Raw genomic sequence first — 18,669 nt, forward strand, 5'->3', positions numbered from 1 at the left:
TAATGCAATTATCACAGGGTCCTGAGGTGACATACATCCTCCTTGGCTTATGAGATGACAGGATTAAGAGATGAAAGTAAAGACAGGCATAGGAAATCACAAGGGTATTGACTGGGGAAGTGATAAGTGTCCATGAAATCTTCACAATTTATGTTCAGAGATTGCAGTAAAGACAGGCATAAGAAATTATAAAATTATTAATTTGGGGAACTAATAAATGTCCATGAAATCTTCACAATCCACGTTCTTCTGCCATGGCTTCAGTGGGTCCCTCTGTTTGGGGTCCCTGACTTCCCACAACACAATAGCCCCAAAGCTAGCAGGAGAAAAGAAATAATTAAAATCAGAGCAGAACTGAATGAAATTGGGACACAAACATCCATACAAAAAATCAATGAAACCAAAAGTTGGTTTTCTGAAAGGATAAACAAGATCGATAGACCACTAGCTAGATTAACAAAGAAAAAAAGAGGCTGGGTGCGGTGGCTCATGCCTGTAACCCCAGCACTTTGGGAGGCCGAGGCAGGTGGATCACTTGAGGTCAGGGGTTCGAGACCAGCCTGGCCAACATGGTGAAACCCCATCTCTACTAAAAATACAAAAATTAGCTGGGTGTGGTGGCGCATGCCTGTAATCCCAGCCACTTGGGAGGCTGAGACAGGAGAATCACTTGAACCTGGAGGTGGAGGTTGTGGTGAGCCAAAATTGCACCACTGCTCTTCAGCCTGGGCAGCAGAGTGAGACTCTATCTAAAATAAATAAATAAATAAATAATAAAAATAATAACAAAAAAATTTAAAAAACGAAGAAAAAAAGACAGAATATCCAAATAAGCACAATCAGAAATGACATTACAACAAGTCCACAGTGATTTAAAAAAGATCCTCAAGATGAACACCTCTATGGACACAAACTTGAAAATCTGAAGGAAATGGATAAATTCCTGGAAACACACAATCTGCCAAAGTTGAAGCAGGAAGAAATTGAAACCCTGAACAGACCAATATGAAGTTATGATTCTGAATCATTAAAAGGAGTCTACCAACCAAGAAAAGCCCCTCACCAGGTGGATTCACAGCTGAATTCTACTAGATGTACAAAGGCTAAGACTAATCCTCCTGTATTAGTCCATTCTCACACTGCTAGAAAGGCATACCCAAGACTGGGGAATTTATAAAGAAAAGAGGTTTAATTGACTCACAGTTCTGCAAGGCTGGGGAGGCCTCAGGAAACTTATAGCAGAAGGAGAAGCAGGCCCATCTTACATGGTGGCAGGAGAGAGAGAATGAATGCAAGCATAGGAGAAACTGCCACTTTTAAAACCAGAAATCAGATCAGGCTGGGCAAAGTCGTTCACACCTGTCATCCCAGCACTTTGGGAGGCCGAAGTGGGTGGATCACCTGAGGTCAGGAGTTCAAGACCAGCCTGGCCAACATGGTGAAACCCTGTCTCTACAAAAGTACAAAAATTAGCCAGACGTGGTGATGCATGCCTGTGATCCCAGCTACTTGAGAGGCTGAGGTGGGAGAATTGCTTGAACCTGGGAGGCAGAGTTTGCAGTGAGCTGAGATCATGCCATTACACTCCACCCTGGGCAATGGAATGAGACTCCATCTCAAAAAGAAATAAAAAATAAAAAAATAAAAAATAAAACCATCAGATCTCATGAGACTCACTATTGGGAAAACAGCATGGGGGGAACTGCCCCCATAATCCAATCACTTCCCTCCCTTGACACATGGGGATGAAAATTCAAAATGAGATTTGGGTGGGGACACAGAGCCAAACCACATCACCTACTAAAACTATTCCCAAAAAATTGAGGAGGAGAGACCCCTCCCTAACTAATTCTAGGAAGCCAGTATCACCCTGACCCCAAAACCTGGCAAAAACAATGAAAAAACTGCTGGGTATGGTGGCTCACGGCTGTAATCCCTGCGCTTTGGGAGAACTGAGGGAGGTGGATCCTTGAGGTCAGGAGTTCAAGACTAGCCTGGCCAACATGGTGAAACCTCATCTCTACTAAAAATATAAAAATTAGCCGGGTGTGGTGGTGCATGCCTATAGTCCCAGCTACTTGGAAGGCTGAGGCAGGAGAATCGCTTGAACTTGGGAGGTGGAGGTTGCAGTGAGCCGAGATCGCAGCACTGCACTCCAGCCTGGGAGACAGAGTGAGACTGTCTAAAAAAAAAAAAAAAGAAAGAAAGAAAAGAAAACTACAGGTCAATATCCCTGATGAAAATGGATGCAATAACCTTCAACAAAATACTAGCAAACTGAATCCAGCAGCACATCAAAAAGTTAATTCATGAGGCCAAGATGGGTGGATCACTTGAGGCCAGAAATTCAAGACCACCCTGGCCAACATGGTGAAACTCATCTTTACTAAAAATACAAAAATTAGCTGGATGTGTTGGTATGTGCCTGTAATCCCAACTATTCACGAGGCCGAGGCATGAGAATTGCTTGAATATGGGAGGCAGAGGTTGCAGTGAGTCGAGATCATGCCATTGCACTCCAGACTGGGTGACAGAGTGAGACTCTATCTCAAAAAAAAAACAAAAAACAGATGCAGTGGCTCATGCCTGTAGTCCCAGTGCTTTCGGAGGCTGAGGTGGGCAGATTACCTGAGGTCCCAAGTTTGAGACCAGCCTGGCCAATATAATGAAACCCCATCTCTACTAAAAATACAGAAATTAGCCAGGCGTTGTGGCCCACACCTGTAGTCCCAGCTACTCAGGAGGCTGAGGCAGGAGAATCACTTGAACCCAAGAGGTGGAGGGTGCAGTGAGCCAAGATCACACCACTGCACTCCAGCCTGGGTGACAGAGCGAGAGTCCATGTCAAAAAAAAAAAAAAAAAGGCCGGGCGTGGTGGCTCACGCCTGTAATCCCAGCACTTTGGGAGGCCGAGGCGGGTGGATCACGAGGTCAGGAGATCAAGACCATCCTGGCTAACGTGGTAAAACCCCATCTCTACTAAAAATACAAAAAAAAAAAAAAAAAAAAAAATTAGCCGGGTGTGGTGGAGGGCGCCTGCAGTCCCAGCTACTTGGGAGACTGAGGCAGGAGAATGGCATGAACTTGGGAGGCGGAGCTTGCAGTGAGCCGAGATTGCGCCGCTGCACTCCAGCCTGGGCTACAGAGCGAGACTCCATCTGAAAAAAAAAAAAAAAGAAAGAAAGAAAAAAGAAATCTTAGATGACACCAACAAATGGAAAAACATTCGATGCTCATGTATTGGAAAAATCAATATAGTTAAAATGGTATACATCCAAAAGCAATCTACAGATTCAACATTATTTATTTATTTATTTATTTATTTATGTGTTTTTTGGAGACAGAGTCTCTCTGTCACCCAGGCTGGAGTGCAATGGTGCAATTTAGGCTCACTGCAACCTCTGCCTCTCAGGTTCAAGCCATTCTCCTGCCTCAGCCTCCTGAGTAGCTGGGATTACAGATGCCTGCCACCACACCTGATTAATTTTTGTATTTTAGTAGAGACAGGGCTTTACCATTTTGCCCAGGCTGGTCTCAAACTCCTGAGCTCAGGTGATCCGCCCCCCTTGGCCTCCCAGAGTGCTAGTATTAGAGGTGTGAGCCACCACACCCAGCCTAAACATTATTCCTATCAAGGTACTGTGTCCAGAGTTGGTTCCTTCAGGTGGGTTTGTGGTCTCGGTGACTTCAAGAATGAAGCCATGGACCTTCGCGGTGTTACAGCTCTTAAAGGTGGCATGGACCCAAAGAGTGAGCAGCAGCAAGATTTATTGTGAACAGCAAAAGAACAAAGCTTCCACATCGTGGCAGGGGACCCGAGCAGGTTGCCACTGCTGGCTGTGGGTGGCCAGCTTTTATTCCCTTATTGGCCCTCCCATGTTCCATTTCTGTCCTATCAAAGTGCCTTCTTTTTTTTGAGACGGAGTCTCACTCTGTCCCCCAGGCTGGAGGGCAGTGGCACGATCTTGGCTCACTGCAAGCTCCGCCTCCCGGATTCACGCCATTCTCCTGCCTCAGCCTCCTGAGTAGCTGGGACTACAGGCGCTCGCCACAGCGCCCGGCTAATTTTTTTATTTTTAGTAGAGATGGGGTTTCACCGTGTTAGCCAGGATGGTCTCAATCTCCTGACCTTGTGATCCACCCGCCTCAGCCTCCCAAAGTGCTGGGATTACAGGCGTCAGCCACCACGCCCCGCCTCATGTAAGGCTTTTGTGTAGACCTGAGTTTTCAGTTCATTTGGATAAATATCAAGGAGCTCGACTGCTGGATTGTATGGTAAGAGCATGTTTAGTTTTGTAAGGAACTGCCAACTCTCTTCCAAACTGGCTGTATACCGTTTTGCATTCCCACCAACAATGAATGGCCCTTCCTATTGCTTTTCATCCTCACCAGCATTTGGTGTGTAATTTCTGAATAAAATCCTTTGTGTTTTCCAACTATACAGTTATTTTGATCTGAAAATAATATTTTTTCTTCCATTCTTATTTCTCTATCTCTATATTCTACCTCTTGTCAAATTATATTGGCTAACACATCCAGAAAACTATTAAGTAATAGCTGTAAAAATGGATAAACCTCTTTTGTTCTTGACTTCAAGTTTGGGAGAACTTTTATTGCGTCCCCATTAAGTATGATGCTGGCTAATTTTTTGTATTTTTGGTAGAGACGGGGTTTCACCATGTTAGCCAGGATGATCTTGATCTCCTGACCTTCTGATCCACCCACCTCGGCCTCCCAAAGTGCTGGGATTATATGGTGAGCCACGGTGCCCAGCCCAGAGTGCACTTTTTTCAATCCTCCCTGCAATTGGCTACTTTTAAGATCCTGCTGATTGGTGCATTTTACAGAGCACTAATTGGTGCATTTTACAGAGTGCTGATTGGTGTGTTTTACAGAGTGCTGATTGGTGCATTTTACAATCCTCTTGCTAGCTACAGCGTGCTGATTGGGGCATTTTACAGAGCGCTGATTTGTGCATTTTACAATTCTCTTGCTAGCTACAAAGTGTTGATTGGTGCGTTTTTACAGAGTGCTGATTGGTGCATTTTACGGTCCTTTTTAAAGACAGAAAAGTTCTCCAAGTCCCCCCCACTCAACCCAGGAAGTCCAGGTGGCTTCACCTGTCACTACCAACGTCATTTTTCAAGGAACTAGAAAAAACTATTCTAAAATCTACATGGAATCAAAAAGACTTTGAATAGCCAAAGCAATCCTAAGTGGAAAGAATAAAGCCAGAGGCATCACATTACTGGACTTAAGCTATATTACAAGGCTACAGTAACCAAAACAGCATGGTATTGGTTAAAAAAAAAATACCTATGGTCATCTGATCTTTGGCAAGGTTGATAATAACAAGCAAAGGGGAAAGAACACTGTATTCAATAAATTGTGCTAAGATAGTTGGCTAGCTATATGCAAAAGAATAAAACTGGACCCCCACTTTTCACCGTATACTAAAATTAACTCAAAATAAATTGAGAATTTAAATGTAACCCTTCAAGCTATAAGAATCGTAGAAGAAATCCTGGGAAACACCATTCTGCACATTGGCTTTGGGAAATAATTTATGACTAAATCCTCAAAAGCAATTGCAACAAAACCAAAAATTGACAAATGGGACCTAATTAAAGTAAAGAACTTCTGCACAGCAAAAGAACCTATCAACAGAGTAAACAGACAACTTACAATGGGAGAAAATATTCATAATTTATGCATCCAAGAAAGGTCCAATATCAGAATCTATAAGGAACTTAACTGAACAAACAAGAAACAAATATCCCCATTAAATATGGGCAAATGGCTGGGAGAGGCGGCTCACATCTGTAATCCCAGCACTTTTGGAGCCCAAGGAGGGCAGATTATGAGGTCGGGAGTTCAAGACCAGCCTGTCCAACATAGTGAAACCCCAACTCTACTAAAAATACAAAAATTAGCCAGGCGTGGTGGTGTGCGCCTGTAATCCCAGCTACTTGGGAGGCTTAGGCAGGAGAATTCCTTGAACCCAGGAGATGGAGGATGCAGTGAGCCAAGATTGTGCCATTGCACTCCAGCCTGGGCAATAGAGCAAGACTCCATATAAATAAATAAATAAATAAATAAATAAATAAATAAATAAAATGGGCAAAACACATAAATAGGAACTTCTCAAAAGAAGACATACAAGTGGCCCACAAACATATAAAAAAATGCTCAACATCACTAATCATCAGAGAAAAGCAAATGAAAATCACAATTAGATACCATCTCACACCAGTCAGAATAGCTATTATTAAAAAGTCAAAAAATAACATGCTGGTGAGGCTGCAGAGAAACGGGAACACTTATACTCTGTTGGTGAAAATGTAAATTAGTTCAGTTACTGTGGAAAGCAGTTTGGAGATTTCTTTTATTTTTTTTCTTCAAGACAGAGTCTTGCTCTGTCACGCATGCTGGAGTGCAGTGGTGCGATCTCGGCTCACTGCAACTTCCGCCTCCCAGGGTCAGGCAATTCTCCTGCCTCAGCCTCCAGAGTAGCTGGGATTATGGGCACCCACCACCACACCCAGCTAATTTTTGTGTTTTTAGTAGAGACAGGGTTTCACCATGTTGGCCAGGCTGGTCTCAAACTCCTGACCTAAGGTGATCTGCCCCACTTGGCCTTCCAAAGTGCTGGGATTACAGGCGTGAGCCACTGTGCCTGGCCTGGAGATTTCTTAAATAACTTAAAACAGAACTACCATTTGACCCAGCAATCCCATTACTGGGTATATATCCAAAAGAAAATAAATTATCCTACCAAAAAAACGCATGCATTTGTATGTTCATTGCAGCACTATTCACAATAGCAATGACATAGAGTCAACCTCGGTGCCTATCAGTGGTGGACTGGATAAAGAAAATGTACAAACAGGCTATGGAATACTTCACAGCCATAAAAAGTATGAAGTACATGAACTATGAATGTAGCTGGAGGCTGTTATCCTAAGTGAAATAATGCAGGAACAAAAATCCAAATGCTGCATGCTCTCAGTTATAAGTAGAAGCTAAATAATGAGTATTCGTGGATATAAGGATGGTTAACAACAGGCCAGATGCAGTGGCTCACGCCTGTAATCCCAGCACTTTGGAAGGCTGAGACGGGTGGATCACGAGGTCAGGAGTTTGAGACCAGCCTGGCCAACATTGGTGAAACTCTGTCTCTTCTAAAAATACAAAAATTAGCTGGGCGTGGTGGCGGTCACCTGTAATACCAGTTACTTGGGAGGCTGAGGCAGGAGAATCGCTTGAACCTGGGAGGCAGAGGTTGCAGTGAGTCGAGAGTGCGCCATTGTACTCCAGCCTGGGCAACAAGGGCGAAGCTTGGCCTCAAAACAAACAAACAACAACAACAACAAAAAAAAACAAAATCTGAAAATCTAATATTTAAAATTAAGAACGCAATGTATAGATTTAACAGCAGATTGGAGATTATAGAAGATAGACTCAGTAACCTGAAAAACAGAAAACCTTCAAACTGAAGAATCGAAAAAAAAATTGACATCACAAAGTGTAAAAGACATGGTGAACAAGATCAAATAATCTTACATATGGGCTGGGTGCAGTGGCTCATGCCTGTAATCCCAGCACTTTGGGAGGCTGAGGCGGGTGGATCACCTGAGGTCAGGAGTTCAAGACCAGCCTGACCAACATGGTAAAACCCCGTCTCTACTAAAAACACAAAAATTAGCCGGGCGTGGTGGTGGGCGCTTGTAATTCTAGCTACTCGGGAGGCTGAGGCAGGATAATCGCTTGAACCCGGGAGGCAGAGGTTGCAGTGAGCCGAGATCGCACCATTGCACTCCAGCTTGAGCAAAAAGAGTGAAACTCTGTCTCAATAATAATAATAATAATCTTACATATGTAATTGGTGTCTCGGAGAACAGGCATAGAGAATGCAGCAAAAACCATATCTGAAGAGATAATGATTGAGAATTTCTCAAAACTGATGAAAGACATCAACCCACAAATCAGAGAAACTCAATGATATCCAAGACAGATAAATACAAAGAAAACAAAGATAGGGCACAAAATAAATGGCTAAAAATCACTAACAGGCCAGGCGCAGTGGCTCACGCCTGTAATCCCAGCACTTAGGGAGGCCGAGGCGGGCGGATCACGAGGTCAGGAGATCGAGACCATCCTGGCTAACATGGTGAAACCCTGTCTCTACTAAAAAAATACGAAAAAAATTAGCCAGGCGTGTAGTCCCAGCTACTCGGGAGGCTGAAGCAGGAGAACGGCGTGAACCCGGCAGGCAGAGCTTGCAGTGAGCCGAGATGGCACCACTGCACTCCAGCCTGGGCGACAGAGCGACACTCCTCTAAAAAAAAAAAAAAAAATCACTGACAGAGAAACTATTAAAAAGAAGTGAGAGGGCCTGGTGTGGTGGTTCACGCCTGTAATTCGAGCACTGTGGGAGGCCCAGGTGGGAGAATCACTTGAGCCCAAGGATTCAAGACCAGCCTGGGCAACACAGGGAGATGTCATCACTACAAAAATAATGATAATAATAGTAATAAAAAAATTAGCCGGGCATGGTGCAGGAGCCTGTGGTCCCAGGTACCCTGGAGGATGAGGGGGGAGGATCGCTTGATCCCAGGAGGCAGAGGTTACAGCGAGCCTAGGTTGTGCCACGGCACTCCAGCTTGGGCGAGAGAGCAAGACCGTGTTTGGAAAAAAAAAAAAAAGAAAAAAAAATCAACAGTAATTGTAGCCATTGTTTAGAACTAAGAGTAAATAAAGCTTTTGTTTGGAAAGAAGTACTTTATCATTAACATTGTTTAGAATTTTCTGACACATGATAATTAAAAGCAAACCATCCTGCAGTTGGCTTCGGTATTGTTTTTATCTTCTCCACCATCAATGCATATCCTTACTGCCTACACAGGCTCTCAGCAACACACCGTTGGTATTCCATTGCAGTCACCTCCACTTTATTCTTCCAGATCGAGTATGTTCAAAACTGAACTCATCTTCCGCCATAAATCTGCTATTACTATGTTTTTACCTGTCAGGACATTGGCTTATAATTTTAGAAAGCATTCACAGTTGGGGCGGGTAGGACACAGATAAAGAGGCCAATCACAATGCCAGGGGTAAGATCAATGGTAAAATCAGAGAGCGGACGCCTGGGCCAGGCCTCACAACGTCCAGAGCTGGAATGGGTCTTTTGCTTTCGGCGCAGGGGTGACGGGATCAGCGGAGGGTAGGGGTGTACACTAGCTGCGGTCTGATTTAGCCCTTTTAGGTTAAAAGCTGGAGAAGGGGCTGAAGTCTCAAACGCGCTTAGCAGCTCCTGAACGCGGTTCCCATCCCAGCGCGTTCTGAGGGAGGCCGGGGCTAAGAACGCGGTGACGGGCGGGGGCGGCGCGGCTCCGGGTCGGGAGGCGGGGCGGGAGCGCCGGAAGCGGGCGGTGCCAGGCCCAGCCCCGCAGGCGGAAGGGCGCGGAGGAGGTGACGCGATAGGCCAGCGCCGGCGTCGCGGCAGCCGCTTCAGAGGAAGCTCGGCGGCTGTGGCCGCGGCGAGCAGGCCGGACGCCTCGTCGCTGGCGGGGCTTCTCTCGGAGCTGACGAAGGCGGGGTCCGCGGTCCAGGCTGCTGCCGCGTCGGGGCCGGCGGCGGGGCAGCTGCCAGGAACGAGGGTAGCAGGTAAGCGGGGAGGCGGGCAGCCGAGTGACGGACTCAGCGATCACCTGGCGGGGCTGGCTGGGGCCATTCCCTCGCCGGTGCGCCACCTCAGCGCCTGGTCCGGAGGCCTCGAGCCGCCCTCCCCCGCCCGAGCTGGAGGCCGCCGTCCGTCTCGACCACAGCCTCCCTTTCCGGGGGAGGCGCGCGAGCTCGTCCCGAGGGGCCGCTGCCTTGCGCTCTCGCTCCAGCCGGGCTGTGCGTCGCAGGCACCGGGAAGCTGGCGCCCCCCAGCTCCTCCTGAAGCCGGGAAAGCTCTGGGAGGAGGAGCCGCTGTCACAGGCCTCCAGCTCCGGCCGCCTTGGAAGTCCGGGGTTTTTATTTGCTTAGACCGCTCTGCCTCCTTCCGGCCTTGGTTTCTTTCCTCGCGCTCCCCGGGACCCTTTTCCAGAGAGCCTGTTTGGGCATGAGCGCGGTGGGAGACGTCTTTTCCCTTCGGTCTGCTCTGAGCGGTATCAGCCTCCGCTCTACGCCCTGTGGCCACTCTGTTGGGGTAGAGGGATGCGGAGAGGATGTGGGAGTTTTGGACTTAGAGCGAGAATAGCCGAGGTGAAATCCTACCCTGCTGTCTGATAGTGTTTTTCATCTCATGCTAGACATTTCGACCTTTTTCACCGCAGGTAAAGTGGGACTTTCTTCTACCAATATAAATTATAATGTTTGGAGAATTAAATGAAGAAAGCAGACGTTAGTTATGAAATGTTTTGAGAATCTGGTTAAATTTAATTTAAGAATATCCAGGACATTTCATGATAGGTTCCTAATTCTGTTTTTTTTTTGTTTTTTGTTTTTTTTTTTTTTTTTTTTGCATTTTGCCCGGAATAACTAAGCTTGGTATGGAGAAGGGTGCCCAGAGATGCCAGGCGCTTGTGTGGTCAGAGCCTAACTGCAGTCTCTGTTTTGGGTGGGCAGCATCAGGAAGAAACCAGACTCTCTTCTAGCCATCCACATGTCTCACGCTTATTGATGGCATATTGGTATATGAGGTATATGAGTGATGGCTTATATCAGTTTTGATTTTTACTCAAGATAGCTTTTTCCCAGTGCATCTTTTCTAGGAGAAAAGCTTGGTATGTAGAGGAGGGTGGTGGGGAGGGGGGCTTCATTTACGCCTTGGCTCACAATTTTTTTGGGGGGGGGAACAGGGTCTCACTCTGACACCCAGGCTGGAGTGCAGTGGCGCGATTTTTTCAGCTCACTGCAACCTCCTCCCGGGTTCAAGCGATTCTCCTGCCTCAGCCTCCAGAGTAGCTGAGATTACAGGTGCGCGCCATCACGCCCGGCTAATTTTTGTATTTTTAGTAGACACGGGGTTTCACCGTGTTGGCCAGGCTGGTCTCGACCTCCTGACGTCAAGTGATCTACCTGCTTCGGCCTTTCAAAAGTGCTGGGATCGGCCGGGCGCGGTGGCTGACGCCTGTAATCCCAGCACTTTGGGAGGCCGAGGCGGGCAGATCACCTGAGGTCGGGAGTTCGAGATCAGCCTGACCAACATGGTGAAAACCCCATCTCTACTAAAAATACAAAATTAGCCAGGCGTTGTGGCGCATGCCTGTAATCCCAGCTACTCGGAAGGCTGAGGCAGGAGAATAGCTTGAACCCGGGAGGCGAGGTTGTGGTGAGCTGAGATCGTGCCGTTACACTCCAGCCTGGGCAACAAGAGCAAAACTCCGTCTAAAAAAAAAAAAAAAAAAAAAAAAAAAAAAAAAAAAAAGGTGCTGGGATTACAGGCGTGAGTCACTGCGCCTGGGCTATATTACTTTCTAAATCAGCCTTTTTTTTTTTTTTTTTTGGTAGGCGATTATGTGAATCCTTCAAAAATCATAGAAAAATTGAAATTTAACAATATTTTGCTTTTATTCTAGCTTGTCATAAACCCAGTGCTCTATACGCAGGCCTGCCTTTCTGCCTCTTCCATCCTGGCATGCATGGCCATTTACTTTGTGTTATTAGCCAGCTTCCTATGGAGCTCAGTTTGAGAACAGGGGGTTCTGTGCTTCTCTAGTTGCCAAACTCTGATGGAAGTAGATCACCTTGGCATTCGCGATATTAAGCATGTCTTTGCGAATTTTTAGTTCTTTTTTCTTTTCTTGGTTAGATTGTACTCTGTCACTGATTTAAAGAATTTGTTAGACGCTCAGAAAGGGTCAGCTGATAAGGTGGTCACAGTGCTTTACATGTATTTTTCTTACTTATTATGGTGAAACCCTTGTGACTTTTTTTTTGGGTGTGGGTAATATTTTCAAAATTAAGGTAAATAGGCCATCAGGCTGCGTTGAACATTCTCTTTTAGGGAAATATATTCATTCTCCAATTATTCTTTGGTGGCCTTCTCATTGCTTTAGCAATTCCTGCTCTATTATTAGTAGAGCTGGAAATGGACCCTACATCACAGATTCTCCAAATATACTAAATTATTTTTTTCTCTAAAATGATCATGTTTATAGCATGTTGATTTTCTTTCTTTCTTTTTTTTTTTTTTGAGACAGAGTTTCACTCTTGTTGTGCAGGCTGGAGGGCAACGGCTTGATCTCTGCTCACTGCAACTTCTGCCTCCCAGGTTCAAGTGATTCTCCTGTCTCAGCCTCCCAAGTAGCTGGGATTACAAGCGCCCACCACCACGCCCGGCTAATTTTTGTATTTTTAGTAGAGATGGGGTTTCACCATGTTGGCCAGGCTGGTCTTGAACTCCTGACCTCAAGTGATCTATCTGTCTCGGCCTCCCAAAGCGCGGGGATTACAGGTGTGAGCCACTGTATCCGGTCAGCAGCATGTTGATTTTCTACAACCAGATGACAAAGGACATCCTAAAGTCAATGATTTAAAAAGTCAGGTTAGCTTGGCGCGCTGGCTCATGCCTGTAATCCCAGCACTTTGGGAGGCCGAGGCGGGTAGATCACGAGTCAGGAGTTCGAGAAAAGCCTGGCCAACATAGTGGAACTCCATCTCTACTGAAAATACAAAAAAATTAGCTGGGCATGGTGGCGGGCGCCTATAATCCCAGCTACTCGGGAGGCTGAGGCAGGAGAATGGTTTGAACCCATGAGGCCGAGGTTGCACCATTGCATTCCAGCCTTGGCAACAGGGTGAGACTCTGTCTCAGAAAAAAAAAACAAAAAACAAAAAACAAGTCATGTTAACACATAGGTTGTCTAATACATTCAGAGTCTAGAGAGACCTGGTATGTATCTGAGAAACCAAATAGCTGAATCTCTAAAATTTTATTTTTGTGTCTGGAATACCTTAATTCTGAAGTTTTAATTGATGTTGAATTTCAGATTCTGACAGGAGACAAGTAGAGGTACATGTGAAGGGTTAGTATGAACCCAGGGTTACAGTTTCAGTCTAAACTGATACTGTAGATTTAACATTGAAACAAAGCAGCTCTAGGGAGCTGTAACAACCTAGCAAAAATTGAAGGTTAGAAGTCACTTGCTGGCTCTTGAGGCAGTCTTCTGACTGAAACTACTTGAGACTAAAATTTTCAAGAATTTTTTAACTTAATTTTTTAAAGATATAATTTACGGCCTGGCGCAGTGGCTCACTCCTGTAATCCTAGCACTTAGGGAGGCCGAGGCGGGTAGATCACCTGAGGTCAGTAGTTTGAGACCAGCCTGGCTAACATAGTGAAACCCCATCTCTACTAAAAATACAAAAATTAGCTGGGCATGGTGGCACACACTCGTACTCCTAGCTACTCAGGAGGCTGAGGCAGGAGAATCTCTTGAACCTGGGAGGTGGAGGTTGCGGTGAGCCGAGATCAGGTCACTGCACTCCAGCCTGGGTGACACAGCGAGACTCCATCTCAAAAAACAAACAAAAAAAAAACAGTCAAATACATAGACCTTAAGGGTTTTTGTTTTTTAAAGCATATGTACACAAAATGGAAGACAGAAAAATAGCAAAACATTTTGGAAGTTGGAATGCAGATTGATTTAAGCAGTCCGCCTGCCTTGGCCTCCCAAAGTGCTGGGATTACAGGCGTGAGCCACCACGCTTGGCCGATACAACTTTTTCATAGTGAAGCTTCAGTTAACCTGTACAGTGGCTGCGCTGCGAACTTTCACCCAAATATTGGGCTCCTTAAGGAGCTGTTTAGACTTGGGGCTGTCCTAGGGTCAGTGAGTATCTATCTAATAAGAATGTAAACCTTCTATTTCCCTTGTGTGTGTGTTTTATCTTTGAAGGAATGTTGATATTTGGTCAATACGAACATACAGCAGCATGGCTGGGAATACAGGGGCAGAAATGTAAAGGAAACGCATGTGAAGTTTGCTTTTAATTACTGGACCGTTGTATTCGAGAACCTTCAATGGCAGTATCTTGTCTTCTCTCCAGGGTCAGATTCCCTAAAGAAGAAGGGATCTCCTACTTGGAGAGTACAAATTGGGCTTCCAGCAGTCTGGCTGCTAAACTTAGGGAAAGGCTGGAGGTCTTAGCATTCATTATATGAACACTCATTCATGTTCATGTAACCCAACTATTTTCAGTAAGATGACCTCATTCTCAACTGGACCAGTTGAAAAGCTTTCCAGTCCAGGAATTCTTTGTTTTTACATAGGATTGTTTTAAGCTGCTACATGTTGTTAGTGGCTACCATATTGGATAGCGGAGCTGCACTATCCAGTGCGGTAGCCACTAGCCACATGTAGCAGCCTAAATCTAAATAATTAAAATTAAAGGTTTAGTTCCTTACTTGCACTAGACACGTTTCAAGTGCTCAATGGCCACATTTGCCCAGAGGCTACCATATTGGGCACAGCAGATATAGAATATTTCTGTCATTGCAGAAATTTTATTGGGCTGTGCTGTTCTAGTCTAGAGAAGAAGACTCCAGGTTTCTGCAAGGATGGGTAGGGGACAGTTGGCTGGTTTTGTGGCATGTGGGAGGATATTTAAATCATTTGACCAATTCTTTTATTTTTAGCATCATATTCATGTTCACATCCCTCTGTAGAACAATTCCTGACCTGTTTTGAGGTATTGTTCTTTAGATTGCTTTCCTCCCTGCAAGCTTGAGATTTTTTTTTGTTTGTTTTTTTTTTGGAGACGGAGTCTCGCTCTGTTTCCCAGGCTGGAGTGCAGTGGCATGAACTTGGCTCACTGCAACCTCCACCTCCCAGGTTCAAGCAATTCTCCTGCCTCAGCCTCCCAAGTAGCTGAGATTACAGGTGCACACCACCATGCCCGGCTAATGTTTGTATTTTAGTAGAGACGGGGTTGGCCATGTTGGCCAGGCTGGTCTCAAACATCTGACCTCAGGTGATCCGCCCGCCTCAGCCTCCCAAAGTGCTGAGGTTACAGGCGTGAGCCACCACATCTGACCGAGATTTTATTTATTTATTTATTTTCTCGAGATGGAGTTTTGCTCTTGTTGCCCAGACTGGAGTACAGTGGCACAATCTTGGCTCACCACAACCTCCATCTCCTGGGTTCAAGCGATTCTCCTGCCTCAGCCTCCTGAGTAACTAGGATTACAGGCGTGTGCCATCATGCCTGGCTAATTTTTGTATTTTTAGTAGAGATGGGGTTTCTCCGTGTTGGTCAGGCTGGTCTTGAACTCGTGACCTGAGGTGATCCTCCTGCCTCGGCCTCCCAAAGTGCTGGGATTACAGGCGTGAGCCACCGCACCCGGCGCCAGCTGAGACTTAACTTCTTTAGATCTTTAAGTCAGTCCACATTCCAACTTTCAAAATGTTTTTGCTGTTGTTCGGTCTTCCATTTTGTGTACATATGCTTTAAAAAACAAAAGCCCTTCAGGTTTATGTGTTTCACTGTAGGTAAATTATATCTTTAAAAAATTAAGTTAAAAAATTCTTGGTGGCTGGGCGTGGTGGCTCACACCTGTAATCCCAGCACTTTGGGAGGCCGAAGTGGGTGGATCACGAGGTCAGGAGATCAAGACCATCCTGGCTAACACGGTGAAACCCCATCTCTACTAAAAATACAAAAAATTAGCCGGGCGTGGTGGCTGGCGCCTGAAGTGCCAGCTACTCGGGAGGCTGAGGCTGGAGAATCCTTGAACCTGGGAGGCGGAGGTTGCAGTAAGCTGAGATGCACCACTGCACTATAGCCTGGGTGACATAGTGAGACTCCGTCTCAAAAAAAAAAAAAAAAACGAAAAACAAAAACCATAAATTTTAATTAGTTATTTAGGGATGGGTCTTGCTGTGTTGCCCAGGTTGGTCTCAAACTCTTGGCCTCAAAGGATCCTTGTGCCTCAGCCTGTTGAGTAGCTGGGATTACAGACATGCACCATGGTGCCTGGCTGGTTTTTTCTTTTAAAAAATTAATTTATTGGCTCACACCTGTAATCTTAGGTACTCAGAAGGCTAAGTCAGAAGGATTACTTGATTGAGCCTGGGAGTTTGGGGCTGCAGTGAGCCATGGCTGACAGAATGAGACCTTTTTTTTAAAAAAAAAAAAAAGATAAAGGACAATTTTTTAATTCTTAATGAAGTTTTAGGAGGGAATGATGGTAAAATGTGTCTGCTTAATCTGCAGTCTTTATCCACAAGTAAAGTACTTCATCAGAATTTAAACATGTATAAGAATCTCCACTAAAAAAATGTTTCAGCTTTACTCAGGCTTCTTGAACAATTTTTATATATCGCCTTTTTTATTCCACTTTGGTTTTTGTTCTTTCCATTGTACTAAAAATTCTCCTGCAAATGTCAAGAGAATTCAGTGAACACTTTTAATCCTTATCTTGCTTGACTTCTCAACAACCTTTGACTGACCATTTCCCTCTTTTTAGAAACCTGTTCTAGCTTTGCTGATACCACCTTTATCTGATTTTTGACCTTATCTCCCTGGTCATTTTTTTTCACTTTCCTTTGCTTAGTCTTCTTTCTTTATCTCACTCTTAAATCCTGGAGTTCCAGCTGGGCACGCCTGTAATCCCAGCACTTTGGGAAGCTGAGTTGGGTGGATCACCTGAGGTCAGGAGGTCGAGACCAGCCTGACCAACATGGAGAGACCCCATCTCTACTAAAAATACAAAATTGGCTGGGCGTGGTGGCACATGCCTGTAATCCCAGCTACTTGGGAGCCTGAGGCAGGAGAATTGCTTGAACCTGGGAGGCGGAGGTTGCAGTGAGCTGAGATCGTGCCATTGTACTCCAGCCTGGGCAACAAGAGCAAAACTCTCTAGCCTGGGCAACAAGAGTGGGGAAAAAAAAAAATTCCTAGAGGTCCTTGGGATATTGCCCTAGGGTACATTCTCTCATTCTCTTCTACCTTTTGCAAATTCTTTCTAGGTGATCTTATCATTTTCTATAGCTTTGGTTACTCTAAGCTGAAAACTGGAATTCACATGATGTCCTCTTTTCAGAATTCTTGAACTGTGTATCCAACTGTATATATCCACTTGGATTTCTAATGGTCATCTCAAATTGAACATGTGAAAGACTAAAGGCATAGTTCAGTATAACCTTCCCCTAATCGATCTCCATCTGTGTTTCCTATCAGTGATAGCACTATCTACCTAGTAGCTGATACTGGAACTTTTACCCCCAACAACAGATAGGCTTTTGACAAATGACAAGTCCTGTCATTTCTGTGTCCTGAAGATTGATTCACTTTGCTATATCCTCCCAGTTTTTCTCTTAATCCAAGAAGCTTTCCCACTGTGTCTGCATTGATTTACCTGTAACAAATTCCTAATGGGTTTCTTCTGCTGTGGCCTTCTCCCAGCCATTCTGCACATTGCAGGTAGAATGATTTTTTTCAAGAGTATGAATCAGATCTTTGTCTTTCAGTGGCTTCACACCAACCTTATGTTAAGTATCAGCATCATGAATTTAGCTCTTCTGTTCCTTACCTACCCCTTCGGTGCCTCTAAGCGTTACTGAAGTTCTTTCCGTTCCTTGAAATACTGAATTCCCTCTCTTTCCTAGTAAGTCTTGCTCATCATTTGTCTCAGCTGAAAACTAATTTCTTCAGAGAAAAAATAATTTCTTCAGAGAGGTGTTTCCTGACCCTTTTGCCAGATATTTCCATTGTACCCTGAACTTGACCTTTTTATTTTTATTTTTTATTTTTTTGAGACAGGGTCTTGCTCTGTCACCCAAAGTAGAGTGCAGTGGTGTGATCATAGCTCAGTGAAACTTTGATGTCCCATGCCCAAGCGATCCTTCCACCTCACCTTCCTGAGTAGATGGGAACACAGGCATGTACCACCACTTTTGGCTATTTTTTTTGGAGACAGGATCTCCGTGTGTTGCCCAGGCAGGTGATCTTGAAATCCCGGGCTCAAGCGATACTCCACCTCTGCCTCCCAAAGTGCTGGGATTACAGGCATAAGCCACCATGCCTGGCCGATATTGGCAGTGTACCATAGTAAGAGTTTATTTGAATTACACTGTTTGTTTCATATTAAGAAGTTTGTTTATACAGAAGTGATTTTTCCACTGATAAAGTAAAACACAATATTCTGAACTAGAGGTTCCTAAACTTTCTCTGTTTACACCCTCCTTAATGTATTTTTTACATGTCCCTAAGCTTAACAGTTTGATTTATTAAATAATTAGGTTCAAACAGCTTAAGAAGTATTTATGGGCCGGGCGCTGTGGCTCATGCCTGTAATTCCAGCAGGTGGATCACGAGGTCAGGAGATTGAGACCATCCTTGCTAACACAGTGAAACCCCATCTCTACTAAAAATACAAAAAAAATTAGCCGGGCCTGGTGGCGGGCGTCTATAGTCCCAGCTAGGCTGAGGCAGGAGAATGGCGTGAACCCGGGAGCTTGCAGTGAGCCGAGATTGCGCCACTGCACTCCAGCCTGGGCGACAGAGTGAGATTCTGTCTCAAAAAAAAAAAAAAAAAAAAGAAAAGAAAAAAGTATTTATGTTCTTGCAACCTAATTGACATCTAAGAAATACACAAATTGAAAGAGAAAATCGGATAGATGTGATGGCTCATGTCTGTAATCTCAGCTCTTTTGGTGGGTGGATCACTTGAGTCCA

At 44.9% G+C, this 18,669-nt stretch overlaps 1 protein-coding gene across 3 annotated transcripts in view; it reads left to right on the forward strand.

Moving 5' to 3' along the window:
* The first annotated feature begins 9,438 nt into the window (after positions 1 to 9,438).
* The window catches only part of SENP5 (SUMO specific peptidase 5), a 67,049-nt gene continuing 57,818 nt past the window's right edge, over positions 9,439 to 18,669 (forward strand). The window contains exon 1 of one of the 3 annotated variants that reach the window (XM_054480480.2): positions 9,439 to 9,666. The gene's annotated coding sequence lies outside the window, so the exon portion shown is untranslated. The remainder of the gene's footprint in view (positions 9,667 to 18,669) is intronic. The other 2 variants (XR_010125609.1, XM_054480481.2) reach the window with 2 other exon arrangements.

The sequence above is a fragment of the Pongo pygmaeus genome, chromosome 2, assembly GCF_028885625.2.
Source record: "Pongo pygmaeus isolate AG05252 chromosome 2, NHGRI_mPonPyg2-v2.0_pri, whole genome shotgun sequence".
Classification (NCBI taxonomy): Eukaryota; Metazoa; Chordata; class Mammalia; order Primates; family Hominidae; genus Pongo; species Pongo pygmaeus.